The sequence below is a fragment of the Leuresthes tenuis genome, unplaced genomic scaffold, assembly GCF_036924035.1.
Source record: "Leuresthes tenuis unplaced genomic scaffold, fLeuTen1.0.hap1 SCAF_15, whole genome shotgun sequence".
In the NCBI taxonomy this organism is placed as follows: domain Eukaryota; kingdom Metazoa; phylum Chordata; class Actinopteri; order Atheriniformes; family Atherinopsidae; genus Leuresthes; species Leuresthes tenuis.
This window is the reverse complement of record NW_027325369.1, coordinates 19822145-19835309: the sequence shown is the minus strand read 5'-3', so window position 1 is coordinate 19835309 and position 13165 is coordinate 19822145. Positions and strand designations below refer to the sequence as shown.

At 42.9% G+C, this 13165-nt stretch overlaps 1 protein-coding gene across 1 annotated transcript in view; it reads left to right on the top strand.

Annotated features, from left to right (window-relative positions):
• Window positions 1–13165, top strand: part of luzp1 (leucine zipper protein 1) — a 42418-nt gene that overhangs the window by 7847 nt on the left and 21406 nt on the right. Inside the window, exon 2 of the mRNA XM_072366173.1 lies at window positions 6183–6242. The gene's annotated coding sequence lies outside the window, so the exon portion shown is untranslated. The remainder of the gene's footprint in view (window positions 1–6182; window positions 6243–13165) is intronic.

The window sequence follows — 13165 nt, the reverse complement described above, 5'->3', positions numbered from 1 at the left end:
CCTTCCTTCAGGGGCATTCTTCCTCCTTCTCAACCAGCTGTCAATACATTAGCAAGTCTGGGTTTTTGGAGCGTCATCGTTGTGGTGCCGGTGCATGTGGACCCCAACTGCTGAGCTATTTTCAGACTCTTTCTCCTTCTTTCTGGCCCTTTACCCTCGCGCCTTTGGCTTTTCTTTTTTTTTTATTTTTGGAGACGCTCTCTGCACTGCTGAGTTTGTTAAGGGCATCTGGGGGCTGGGTTTCCTGGTTTTCCCCTCCATGCCAACGTTGCTTTTGGAGCTCCCTCTCACTCGGGCTGTTCTGACCAGGGGAAGCGAAGCAGCACAATGCTGCTTTGGTGAGGGCCGTAAAAATAGACTCCGTAAAGTGCAGCTTTTACTTACGGAGTCTCGAAATCATCTCGTGTCCGAGTTTTATGCAGCGAGTGGGAGTAGAGAAAAGAATAATTTTGGCTGAGCAGAGCCTCGACTTATTATTGTGCTGAATAGTAGATAATGTACAGAAAACAAGAGAAGTCCCAAAATGGAACCAAGAGAAAGAGCACTCTTAAACGTTTGATTGCTGAGTGCCCTATTAATAATTATCTCGAATAGGTAAATAATTAATTAGTGCACAGATAGCTCCTTAATACAAATCCATGATGCTTTCTCTTGTTAATAATTGAATACCAACATGTCATTTACGTTTCTCTCAAAATGTTTGAACTGTTGTTTTCAGGACGGTGGCTGCCTTTGAAGTGGCTCGAGTCATATCTTGGCATCTTTACACATGTCTTTGTACTAGGACTAAAGCGGCAAAGAGCGACTCGAGTCATCGGCTCTCCTCTGGCTCACCCTTCGTCGGCCTTCTTCTCTCACCCCGTCGACACATATGGGAACACCGAGAAAACTTTAATGAATGACTCAAGGCGTGAGTAATTAATTTTGGTGTAATTGACCTTGTATTGCTGGACAGTGCGCGCTCATCACAGGTTACAAGGCTTTTTTTTTTTTCTTTTTCTTGTTAAACCGGTGTAATCTTGAGTTGGGAGGTTTGTGTGCTATGCTTGTATTTGCAGACGCATTCAGACAGGGGAGCCTCACAGGAATCCCGTAACACTCCCAAGTCAATAAGTGGCTCATTTGTGCACTGGAACATTGTGGAATACCAGGCATATTTTCTGATCCAGCCTTTAGCCGTCTCCCCGTCTTTCTCCGTGTTTGGGTTTATTTGTGAAGCTTAGCCAATCTGACTAACCCCTTCCCTCTCGTCCCTCATCCTTTTTCCTTCATTAGAGAGCAGAATACTTCAATATAGCAATGTAGACATAAAGATTATGCTTTCATTAAGACTAACTTATAATGAGAGGGATGACTTTGTAAGTCTGGGATGTCTTTGTGGAGAGGCACACATTTATTTTTATATATATATATTTTTTGCCACATGTAGTGGTTTGTTTTGACTGCCTGCTCAAACAAAGGTAAGAAAAAGTTTGCCGCTCGTGGCAAAGACTTGAGTCTTGCCCACCCACCTGGACAAACTTGTAGTCTTCCTCTCCTTTTTTCTCCCTCCAGTCAAACTTTTCTTTTCTTTTTTTTCTTTCCAAACCACTTCAAATCGTTCCCATCCCTGCATATCTTATATAGTCTCTCTCTCTCTCCCCTACTGCCTCCCTCTCTAAGGTGTGGACTGCACCAAAGAATGTGGTTAAATTAGGGTTTTTATCTCTCCTGCCAGCCATCTGCATCTGTACTCCCAGCCTTGCCAAGCATTTGAGACACAATTGCCCTTAAAAGGAAACAATAGCAGCCCATCAATTCTGCTCAGTCAGTCAAGGAACAACTCAGTCCTGCAAGGGCAGGGTCCAGCTTGCGCACACAACACGAGGAAGTGTTTGGTAGCTGAGCTGAGTCATAGTGCGACTACTTCTTGTTATTTTATAAAGTACAGGGTCAAATACATGATTTTAGAGCTATAAGGGTTATGAATCCATCAATGGCTAAAAGTAACACCACACATTCCCAAAAAACCATCAGCTTATGTTCTTGACACTTATGTGTGAAGGTAATGGTATTATAGCTGCTATATATGATGATGTAAAACAGTTTTGACCAGTTTAGGTTTTTTTTTTTTTTTTTTTTTTTTTTTTGAGAACATTTCATTCAAATTTCAGTTTGTGGCAGAAAAAAGTCTGTTTGAATTTTAGAGGTACAAAAAAAAAAAGAAAATTTGTTAATGGATCGTCCACATAACAAGCCCTTTTCACACTGCAGCTGCACTGTATTGGTGCAGAAGGTGTCCTTGTCCTCGGCTGTACCTTACACACAAAGATTAATTTGGCTCTGTGATAATCTCTGGCTCTGAGAAACATCAGTTTAAACCTCCATTGCGTCTGGACCTTACAAATACAATGGATATGGACAACCAGCGAAGGCACATCGGCCCCGTGTTAAAAGGTCTTTGGTCTAATATTGGGCTATTTTCAACCTGTCAGATTAGCTGAGCTGAGTTGAACCAGTTGGTAAAGTCAGGTCAAATCAAGCCAGGAGAAAAGCAAAAAAAAAAAAACGTATTTTCCACTAAAAATAGCTTTCAGTGTTGTTCTTTACTCCTCTTTCATTTAAAAAGTGAAAGTTCTGGTATAACTGCTTGCTATAAGCACACATTTGCAAACTTGTAAACCAACTCAATCAAACCTGCTTGCTGATCAGACGCAAACAAAGCCAACAAGTTGTTCTGTGACATAACTATCTGTCATGTTAGTGATGTTGGCTAACGAATGATAGCCTGAAATAGTCTGTCGTTTCAGGGCCCAGTAGCGTGTGAAGGCCTCAGCTGTTTGTGCAGCAGGGAGGGCTGCAAGTCATTAGTTATTAGGGCTGGTTCTGCAGGTTCGCTGTGAAGTTTAAGAGGTGAATGGTTTGCTCTCTGACAGCTCATCAGCGTGTGGACAAAATCCTTACCCCACCTTGCTGCGCTGCTGGAATGCAAGAAGCAGGAGGAGGAATGCTGTTTTCGAAGTCTTCTGTGGCAGCAGATGAAAAATCAGCCACTTGTTATGTTCATCGCTGCTCATCCCTCCTCCTTTCTTTCATTAGCCCCTTCCTAGTCTGCGTCTTTGTTCATCTCTGTTTCCTATCTCTCCCCATCTTTCCCCACAAAGTTTATCTGTGCGGTCTCTCAGCCTCTCTGTCTCTTTCCCTTATCCCTCTCTCTTGCGAGGCATCCTGTTCACTGTGTTTGATTTGGGCATTCCTTTCCCCCTTAGCAGACAAAACAACCCCAGACCTCTCTGAACTGCAACCCCCAGTGCGCGCACATGTATACACACACATAGGTACACATACACGCTCTCTCTCCCTCTCTCTCTCCTGCTAATCACACACAGGAAATGGGCTCCCATGCAAACGAGGCCCGCCTGGCCACTGGAAGCCAGGATGGGGTTTCAGGCCTCGAAATGTTCTCCAGTGAAAGAAACCCAACATGAGCTCTCTCTCCTCCTCCCTTTTGTTTCCCTGCTTTTGCACAATGTGCATCATTTGTCGGACAATTTGTTTCCCCCTGCACTCTTCTTAGATGCGTTCATCTCTTTCTTGTAAACATTCCCATCCAGGCCCACTTGGTGCAGTGGTCTTCACGTTACATTTAAGTGAAGCAGCGTGTTGCAAGTTTGGCAGAGGAGGATCGCTTTAGAGCTCGTTTTCCAAAGACGTACATTATCCGTAAGATTAGACTGTTGTCGAAAGTTTTCCGTGAAATGTGTGATTCTCAAAAGTGAAGACGCCACAACAAAGTGCTGATGTGGAATGAAAAAAGGGGAAGTGAGCCTCGGGAGTTTCTGGCTCCGTTTGACACGTCGCTGGTTGTAGACTCTAAGAAATGATGTGGTGGATTACAGCACTAACACACTGTCTGTACACGAACGTACATGCCAGGACAAGAAGTGCTAACTGCACTAAGATGGATACAGAAACGAATCTTTGTGAGATTGTTGCTTTATTTAAAGATAATTATATCACTGAAGCAGATTGTACAGGAACAGCAGGCTGCCTCATTTCGACCTAATTAATGGGTTTGTTGTGCAAAAACATGCCACATAAGCACTCACACACACACACACAGAGAAAAGAAAACAGATTTAATTTGGTTCCTCAACCAAAACTGTAGTTTGCAACTATTAACAAATGATTGATTTATTGAATCTGGAATTTATTAAAAAAAAAAAAAAAAGTTCAGTTTTTTTATTTGGTGTGCTTTCACGTTAAATTCTGATTGCCTTCACGGCAACAAAAACACTGTTTGCTGCTGTCACTAAAAGCAGTTGTTCTCCACATTTCATTGTGAGTTTGATGAGTGAATCGTGTGATCATTTTCGAGGTTGCGCTTAGCGGACTGTTACAGTTTAACAGCAATTTCACACACTAATCTACTTCAGTTTAGGAGTTTATTTCAATTCAATTAAAAAACTTTATTTGTCCCAGAGGGGCTAAAGGCAATTATTTATTTTCGGCCTGGCCAAATTCTCCTCATGTTATCTGATTAGTGGTATGTTTTTTTTTGGGTCTGGTTTTTACTTTGTTGATTTATATTTGCCATTGAATTTCTGTTGCACTGAAATATGTGCAACTGCCTAATGTTGAAAATGACTGGAGGTGGAAAGTTTACCGCGCGTTACCTGAGCGGCTGAGTGACCGATACGGACTCTGGAGGAGGTTTCAGTTTATTCTGCTGACTGAAATAATGATCTACCCCCGGCCTGTTTTGCTGTGTGTGCATGTGTTGGAGATGAGAAGAAGACAGCTGTTTTCAGTTTTGTTTGGTTATGAGTTGGCCAAATGTCTGAATGAAAGTCCCCCCCCCCCTCCCTCCTTCTCCACATGAACACACAACACAGACGGGACACAGACAAACATGGTCCCTGCCAGGTCACTTGGGTATTTTGATGGCTGGATTGTTCAGAATGCATAAAGTTATCTGTATTCTCCCTTTTTATTGGTCACACCTAACACAAGAAGGTTGGGTTTTTTCTTTGTTTTTCGGTACTCGGCAGAATTGTTTAGTTTAGTGCCACTTGAAGACATTGTCGTGTAGCGTGAGAATGTTGGATGATTCAGCAAAAAAAAAAACCCGGCTGTGGATGTTATGAGTCTAACGTGACGGAGCCGAGTGCAGCAGGACCGGCTCCTGTGCGTAGGAACAAACAGGGAGGAACTGACACTGGCAGGAGCAACTAAAAGACTGATGCTGCGTGTCCATCAGTCGGTACACGAACACTTTGTCTTTGAGTACATCACTTGTCACTCCCTCCTTCCTGAGTTAGCCTGGGTACAGTTTGTTTGCAAGGACCAGCAACCAGGAAGACGTTGAACCAGGAAGAGGTTGTAAGCTGAAGGTGTTTTTTTGTTTGAGTTTCTTTAATCATTGATAAACGTAGGTGTTTCGTTGCGGAGTTTCTTTTTCCAACTTCCTCTTCACTTCTGAGTTGGAAGTGGAACATTTAAACATCACACTTCAGCTTGTTTGTCAGTAGTTTATGTTACAGTCATTCTCCATGCTCCGTTGTATATCGTAGTGTCTCGTTGCTGCTTACAGTTCACAGAAATGCTCCCCGTCCTCCCCCCCCCCTCCTCTTCCTCATTTCTCCGCCTCCCTGGACTCTTCTCTCTTATCCTTTAAATTCAGTCCAGACTCCAGTCTTAAATCTGGATTCTCTGTGCTTAACCAAACATATGGAATGCTACTGTAGTGGAATGCTCCAAGTCTGGCTTCTTTTCTGTGTGTGTGACTGTGTGTGTGTATATTTGCACATGTTTTGAAGCTGATGAGAGCTTCTAGATGATGATGATGATTATGATAATGGTGTGTGTGTGTGTGTGTGTGTGTGTACTAGTGCCTCTCCAGAGAACTGAATAGAGTCTTCTGTTGTCGTGGCCAAACATTGCTTGTCTGCTCATGCATGAGTCTATTGCAGAGGCTCTGAATGTGTCCCATATCTGAGCAGTTAGCTCATTCTTAGCCTGTTAGCTTGACTGCGAACAATGTCCCCTACAGTGAGAGCATTGTCAGTCCGCTGCAGCCTCTGGGCCTCGCCAACTGCTCAGCATGACAATGGTGAAAGATGCCATGAGTGTATGTCTTGATATTATGATGACCAGTGCTCCCCTTTTACTAACCTCATGCCCCCTATTTGTGTTTTAACCAGAGGATGGAGAGTTTTTGGCGAGGAGCCTAACCTGCTTAAGACGGAAAGATACAGCTTAAAGTAAGTTGCACCTTTCTGTGATAAAGAGACCTTTGCATGAACAGACGTCTTTTTTCCCCGGAGCAGTGGATTCATTTGAACCTATAAGCTTTACTTTATACTCTTGTATTGACTTGTATGTTGTATGTATTGTACGTTCATGTTTTTTTCATTTCCATAACTTGGTTATATCTACCAGCAGCCTTCCTTTGGTTGACATTTGCAGCTTTGCTGCAGAACTATACACAAAAACAAAGTGCTGCTTTTAGAGGTTGTTAATACTTAAACAGTTTTCACCTTATTTGCTAATGCAAAGGCACAGAAATAATGCTATAAAAACCAATTGCCTCCTAAGAGTTTACTCGTCTCCTTGTCTTTTTTAGCTTTCAGTGACATTCACAGGTGTCACTCCCTCCAGTGTCTGCTGTCGAAAGACAAAAAGAAAAAACACGGGTTTAGAAAACTTACCAAAGTATAGATTTTCATCATCCAGCTGCTCGTATTGATTCACACTATGATTTTGAATTTTTTTCCTGTTGCCTCTTCCTTTTCTCGTTCTTCTCATCCTCTGCCCTTGCCAAGTCTTTCCTCCCTTCCCCACCGCCACCATCTCACGCTCTTCCTCCTCCATGCCTCTTCCGCCCCTCCTCTGCTCTTTGTGAGTCTGCTTCCTTTCGGGGCACAAATGCCGGCGCCGCATTTCCTTCCCAGCAGCCTGAAGTCACACAGAAGTGACACACCTACGTGTATTCTGTGAATATATTTCAACATGCTGTATGGCTCAGTGCATGCATGTCTATAAAAGGCTGCACTTCTTCTCCATGGGAAGCAGCAACTACTGGTGAGTGTGTGAATGAGTGATGTCGGGACAATTTTGTCAGCACAAACGATGTATGCATCACCATCACTGTCTCCTCGGCTGTCTGCTGTCACAGCTGTTCAAGGTCAATATCTGGCCAAGGCGTGTCTTATGCTTCTTAACCGACTTGTATTTATATGAGTTTATTATTACGGATGCTAGTAAACGTCCTGTTTGAGCTGAATTCAGCCTAAATAGCCCAGAACTGACAAAAACAGCGAAACAGGAAATCCAGCTCTTCATTAGAACATCATGCTTCCAAAGGCACGTCCCACTTCTACAGGCCTCTCTTAATAAGCAGTGTCTCGTTACTTATGATCGAACATATACGTTGTTAGAAGACGACATGTAAGCACTTCAGCATCCTACAGGACCCTTCATCACTTTACCTCCTGCTACATCTCTTGCTCTCTCATCTTCTTTTCACTTTCCCCGCTCCTGCAGCCACTGCTGCATTCCTGCTGCATTAATCCACTAAGGCAGCTACCTGTTCTGCATTCTGTGGAGCTCCTCCCCTCTGTCCGTCATTGCTCGATTTGCATTATTACACACATTCTGCACTGCACAATTGTTACGCCTAAGGTTTTTTCTACTGCCGCCGCTCTCTCCCTTTCTCTCGCCTGCTCATCAGAGGGCCGTTGAGCTGTCCATTCAGCCGCAGCAGGCTGCTAATGCCAAGGCTCAGGGTGATGAAGCTCTGGCAAGCAAGTCATGTGTGTCTGCGTGCCCTGTGTTAGGATGGGAATGCAGTGAATGAGGATGTCAAGCAGCCAGGCAGAAGGTGGAAGGGCTGTACGTTGAGAGCTATTGATGGGTTTGAATGAACTGACGGTGTTTGTTGATTCGCCATTAGTGGGGGAGCTTCGCCATGTGAGATGCCCAATTAATTATCGCCGGAGAGTTTGATGCTTCGCCATCATCTCCTCCTCTCTTAGGTATAAGGGGAAAGGACACATAAATGTAGCAGAAAAGCAGTGAGAACGGGATGAAGGTCAGGGGAAGGAAACCGAAGGAATGCAGCAGCAGAAGTGGGGGGGTTGGGGTGACATTTACAGGTCACATGACAGGGGATGAGACTGGTGGTAGAGAAACAGAAGGTGATGAAAGAAAGGAATGAATAGTAAATAAGATGCTGCTGTCCTTGGGCTTTTCAAGTTCAAATGGCAAAGAAATGAAAAAGCGCTACAACTTCTCAACCTATAGGTCTGTTTGAAACTTTTTCTTTAGAAGTAGTTATTGTCACTCACTGCATCAAATGTAATTAAGTTTTTAATCTACAGTTCCTTTATATGCCTACTCATCCCACAGAGGTTGAGTATGTTTTAGAAAGTGTTTTGATCATAAATCTGGTAGCTATTGCTCCTCCAACAGCCACATCTTTGTACAGCCAGCAGTTCAAGCTATGGCAGAAGTGGTCTCGTCTGGCAACAACCAAGTTCTGAAGTCAAGGCATCAAAAGGTTATTGCTTTTTAGCTTTAGGATTCAGAGAAATATTTACCATCCCAGCTTGCGTATCTGATATCTCTCATATCACTTTGCTGATGCTTACCTAGAAATTCAGAAAATTTTAGGGCCCCTCACGACACAAAATGGCGCTTGAATATAGGGGCTCTTTAGACTAAGGGTTGGCAGCTCTGACCATCAGAGCAAAGGGCAAACCTCCACTGCCTTTACTTTGTTCAGTGCGTGCAAGAAGGGCGGGCAGAGCAGGACCAGTGAATTAGCTGTTACTCGTGTTGTTACGTGGTGTTTTTATGGTGGTTTGTCACCCAGATTGAGGCGGCATGCTTTGTGGCAGAATAAAATGACTTTCTTTTCCTTCATTTTCCTTGAGGGACCCCTTTGCATCTTAATATTGACAAAAAAAAAAACATACCGCAGTCATTTTATGTCAGCTTATGTCCAATGATCTCTAGTGTTCAGGACATCCTTTATTGTTATTACTTCGCAAGATGCAGTTGAAGGATTTACTGCCCGGGTCCAGATGGATTCAGCATAGTTGTAAGTTATGAGCCAGTCACATGATCACATACCAGTGGCTTTGCAGGTAACATTGGAAAAGAGCTGTGTCATTATAAGTTGAGTGTCTTTAAATGACTAATTTGATGTTGATTCCCGAATGAAAGATTTGGTTTATTATCTTATGTTATGGTAATATTGCACTCAGTATGTTGATGGTAATGGAAATGAAACAAAGCAGTGGAATGCAGAATTATTAACAGTGTATTTTTTTTTTTTCTCTTTTTTTGAGGTAGATTTGATGAGACTTTAAAGTATTCTGGCCATTTTATTTTATGTAGTTAAAGTAACTGGAAAAACTGAAAGATGCGTCTATCTGCCCCAGATATAACTCCCGATCTAACATAATATTACGTTTCTAGATGCCCTTCTAGTTCTAAAACAAAAAAATATGTAGAACCAACAAGTAAAAGACTAAATCATTTGACTGTCATTCTCTTGTCATCACTATAAGTTAAGCCATTGCTTAACTTTTGTCTGTTAGCCTCCCTTCATTCTTTCTCAGCCTGACTCGCACGTACACACACACACACACACACACACACACACACACACACCCACTCACACTCGCAGACAGACTGATAGTTAACCAGTGTTGACTTGAACAAGTGTCATCATGTTGTGATGTTTTCATGTTCTCTTATCAGTGTGAAATGGTGACACATGCACATTCCTTCTTGCCCACCTCATTGTCAGACACGATGCTGCATATCTGTGAGCATCGATGGGGCCATGTATGGTTTTTAGCTGAATTCTGCTCGCTTGCGAGCGTTTTCAGCTGTCAAGAGTTTTAAATGGCTAAAAAGTAGGTCCCGGCAGCTCTGTTAATGAGAGGACAAGGAATTTCTCTCTAGATGGATTCAATCCATGTTCATGTTTAGCCATTTGACACATCTTTGCTTCTTCCGGTATGGATTCTGCCTGGGAGCCTGACTTTGCAAATTCCCACTGTGATTCTGTGACAGGTATGTGTTAAAAGGCTTCTGGTCAAAACAAATTTCCAACACTTTATGGACTGCTGTAATGATTAAACCTGTGACCTTTAACCACCTTCTTCTAATACTTTACCAAACAGCTCTTTGGGAAATAAATAATGCAACGTAAAAACATAACAAAGGCAGAAAGAAATGTTGAAAGTTTTTTTTATTTTATTTTTATTTTTATTTTTAAAGAAATTCAAAAAGGGGATAAAAATATCAACACCTCATTTTATCCTTTAAAACATGAATGTGAAATGTTGTCATAGCTGGAATATAAATCCTTGACTTGCAGCTAAAACATTCAACCACCAAGAGCTAATCACGTCTTCCTCATGTTTAAGTTGATGTGTTGAAGAAAAATGCCATTCAATGGACATTTGGATGTAGGCACCATGGACTTACACACCAGCTTGTGGAATATATTATTTTGAAGCTTCAAATTTAGCATTTTGATCGTTCACATGTTGTATTTGTTGTTTTTTTTTTTTTTGTTTAGTTTTTTTTAAAGTGGATATTGCGAGCGAGAGGTGAATGCAACTGGGAGCCTCGGGTTGTAGGTTAAATTCTAAAACTTTTTATGAACGGTGACACATATTTGTTCACCATAATAGTGGCAATTCTGTTTCTGCATATGACGTTCATCCACAACTTGCTTTCAGAACCAGTCGAAAGGTCAAACACCCCTCCCCTCCCCTCTCTTCATTTTGAAATGAGGAGGCGTGTCCAAAGCTCCGACGGGCGCTGGACGTCCCTCAGCTGTTCATGGAGCTCACTCATGTTCTTGTCTTACCATCAGCTGAGTGTGAAGTCACTAAGTAGCTTGTCACACATTTTATTGTGGCTCCCATCTTCGTTATATTCATACGTCCGTTGCGATCTGTACAATGAGCACTCTATGCGGCAACAGAAACTGATTATTCCCCACATTCTAGCCAGTTTAGCGCAATTCATTTGGGCTTAACTGCAGTAGGAAACGGCACAGTCTGTTCCCCTAATCATCCCCTCCCTCCCGTTTGCCCCAGTTTCTCTTGTGGAGTGTTTTACATGTTTACTGTGTCAGTGACCTCTAACCCTAAGCAAAGAGGACAGCAGGCTGAGGACATGCTGGATTAGAGCAGTGGAGCTGGGTGGGTGAGGGTGGGGGTGGGGGGGTATTTCATGAGAACCTGATGGCAAGTTAGTGTTTGCATCAAAAACAAGCTGGTCTTTGTCCAAAATGCATGCGTTCATAAGCACAGTACCTAAGTAAGATGCTTAGGTAAGGTAATATAGGTAAGGTTTTAATCATGGTGTCGATTATGATCCATAGGTTTGGCCTGTTTTGAGCTGGATTTGCAATTTTTCCCTTATCTACAACTGAATGTTTACAGATGCTTTACCTTATACCGCATAACTGAAAAGTTTGCTGACGTTCTCTGCCAGAATTCCTGAGACCGACTGCATGGAGCGACGGCTTTCGCATCTCTCGCAGCGGTCTTTATGGGTCTTCCTGCAACAAAAGAATCCTCTTAGAGCTTAGACTGGGTCGATCAGGGTCCACTTACATCTTAGACGCGCTGACATGCAGACAGGAGACGGGCGGGGAAGAACAGGACCCTGTTTCTCTGAAGGACTAAATGCATCATGCTGTAATACCATCGTGTCGTATATTTGACAGTTCTGCTCTGTAGTCTCCTATACTGACCATCAGGTACTGTAATAAGCCAACATTGGCTGACATTTCACCCTCGCCTACTTATCAGATACCTCTATAAACTACCTGACCTGGGTAGATTTGGCTCAGCTAAATTAGATCTGTCAAGTCCCAATTTGGAAGCCCGCATGGATTTATAGTGAGTAAGCAGACCTGTCTGTGTTTTGACATTCGCTCAATTGTTGTGCGACCCCGAGTCTTCCCTGCCTGCCCCTTTGTGATATTCTGTGTTTCTCTTGAATTGAATGAGTGGACTGATGTTGCTCCAGGTCTCCTTGGCTTCAGATCTCCTTCGATGACGAGCAAGATACTCACTGGTTAGTATTTCTGGCGGCTGCCGTTTTTAAATAGAGCATCTGATATAATTCCTTTGCTCTGCTTCTTTATAGCAGCAACTTGTAGACGTCGCCTCGCATGCAGTGCAGACTTTTGTTGACGGACACGTTTTAATTTACTGTGCAGCCTTGAAGATTAGGCGGGACGCCAAAAGAGTCTTGGGGCTTTTGCATTTTATTGAACCTCTTCAAGGTCAAATCCGCAATCAGGTCATAAATGGAGCAGCCAAAAATGTAGTGTATGTGTATTAACTGTCATTCTCTTCCATGAAGGCTGACAACTTGCACACTGTAACTCCTGTGGCTTGTTTCTCTCACTCTTCCACCCCTTTCTTACCCTCTCATCTACCTTTCCCTGGCATTTCTCATCCCCGCCCCCTCATTTTCTTTCTCTCATCTTCTTATCGTGGCCATCCGTGGAGGCAGATTGCTGCTATTGAGCCCTAGCAACAAGACGCTTGATCTGGAAGGTCAGGGGAGGGCAGCGAAGGAGAGGAGAGTGGGAGAAAAGGCTGCGGGTTACTGGGCTAGGAGCAAAGAGAGAGTGGTGTCTTACAGCATGGGTGTCAAAATAAATCTGACCTAATAAAATGAATAAATCTATTCATGTAAATATGTCACCCAGCTAAGCATTGCCTTTCACCACCTTTGGGCTAAGAATATACCAGGACTTACTTATTCTAACTGGTGTTAAGCACATTATATGAGAATGCTTTCATTCATTTTTGCATTTGACTGGTTCTCCTTTTTATTAAAATCCTTTGCTTTCTTTTGCATGTTTTTTGGTCTCTGCTTGCGAGTTCAAAAGAGCATGCAATGTAAAACTGAAACTGAGTGGAGAGGGTTTACAAATGAATGGAAATCCAGAAAGACGTGCCCAAGCTGAGCGAGTGGCAAGCGCACAGCATCTGCTTTGTTGTTGTGGTAATGCGGTTTACTTCCATCCCCCCCACCCAAAAAAACTCTTTCACTACTGAATATGACTTTTTTTTTTTTTTTTCACCCATTATTTCACCACATTTCAGTTCTTCTAAAGTAAGTGGCCAGTTCATTCACG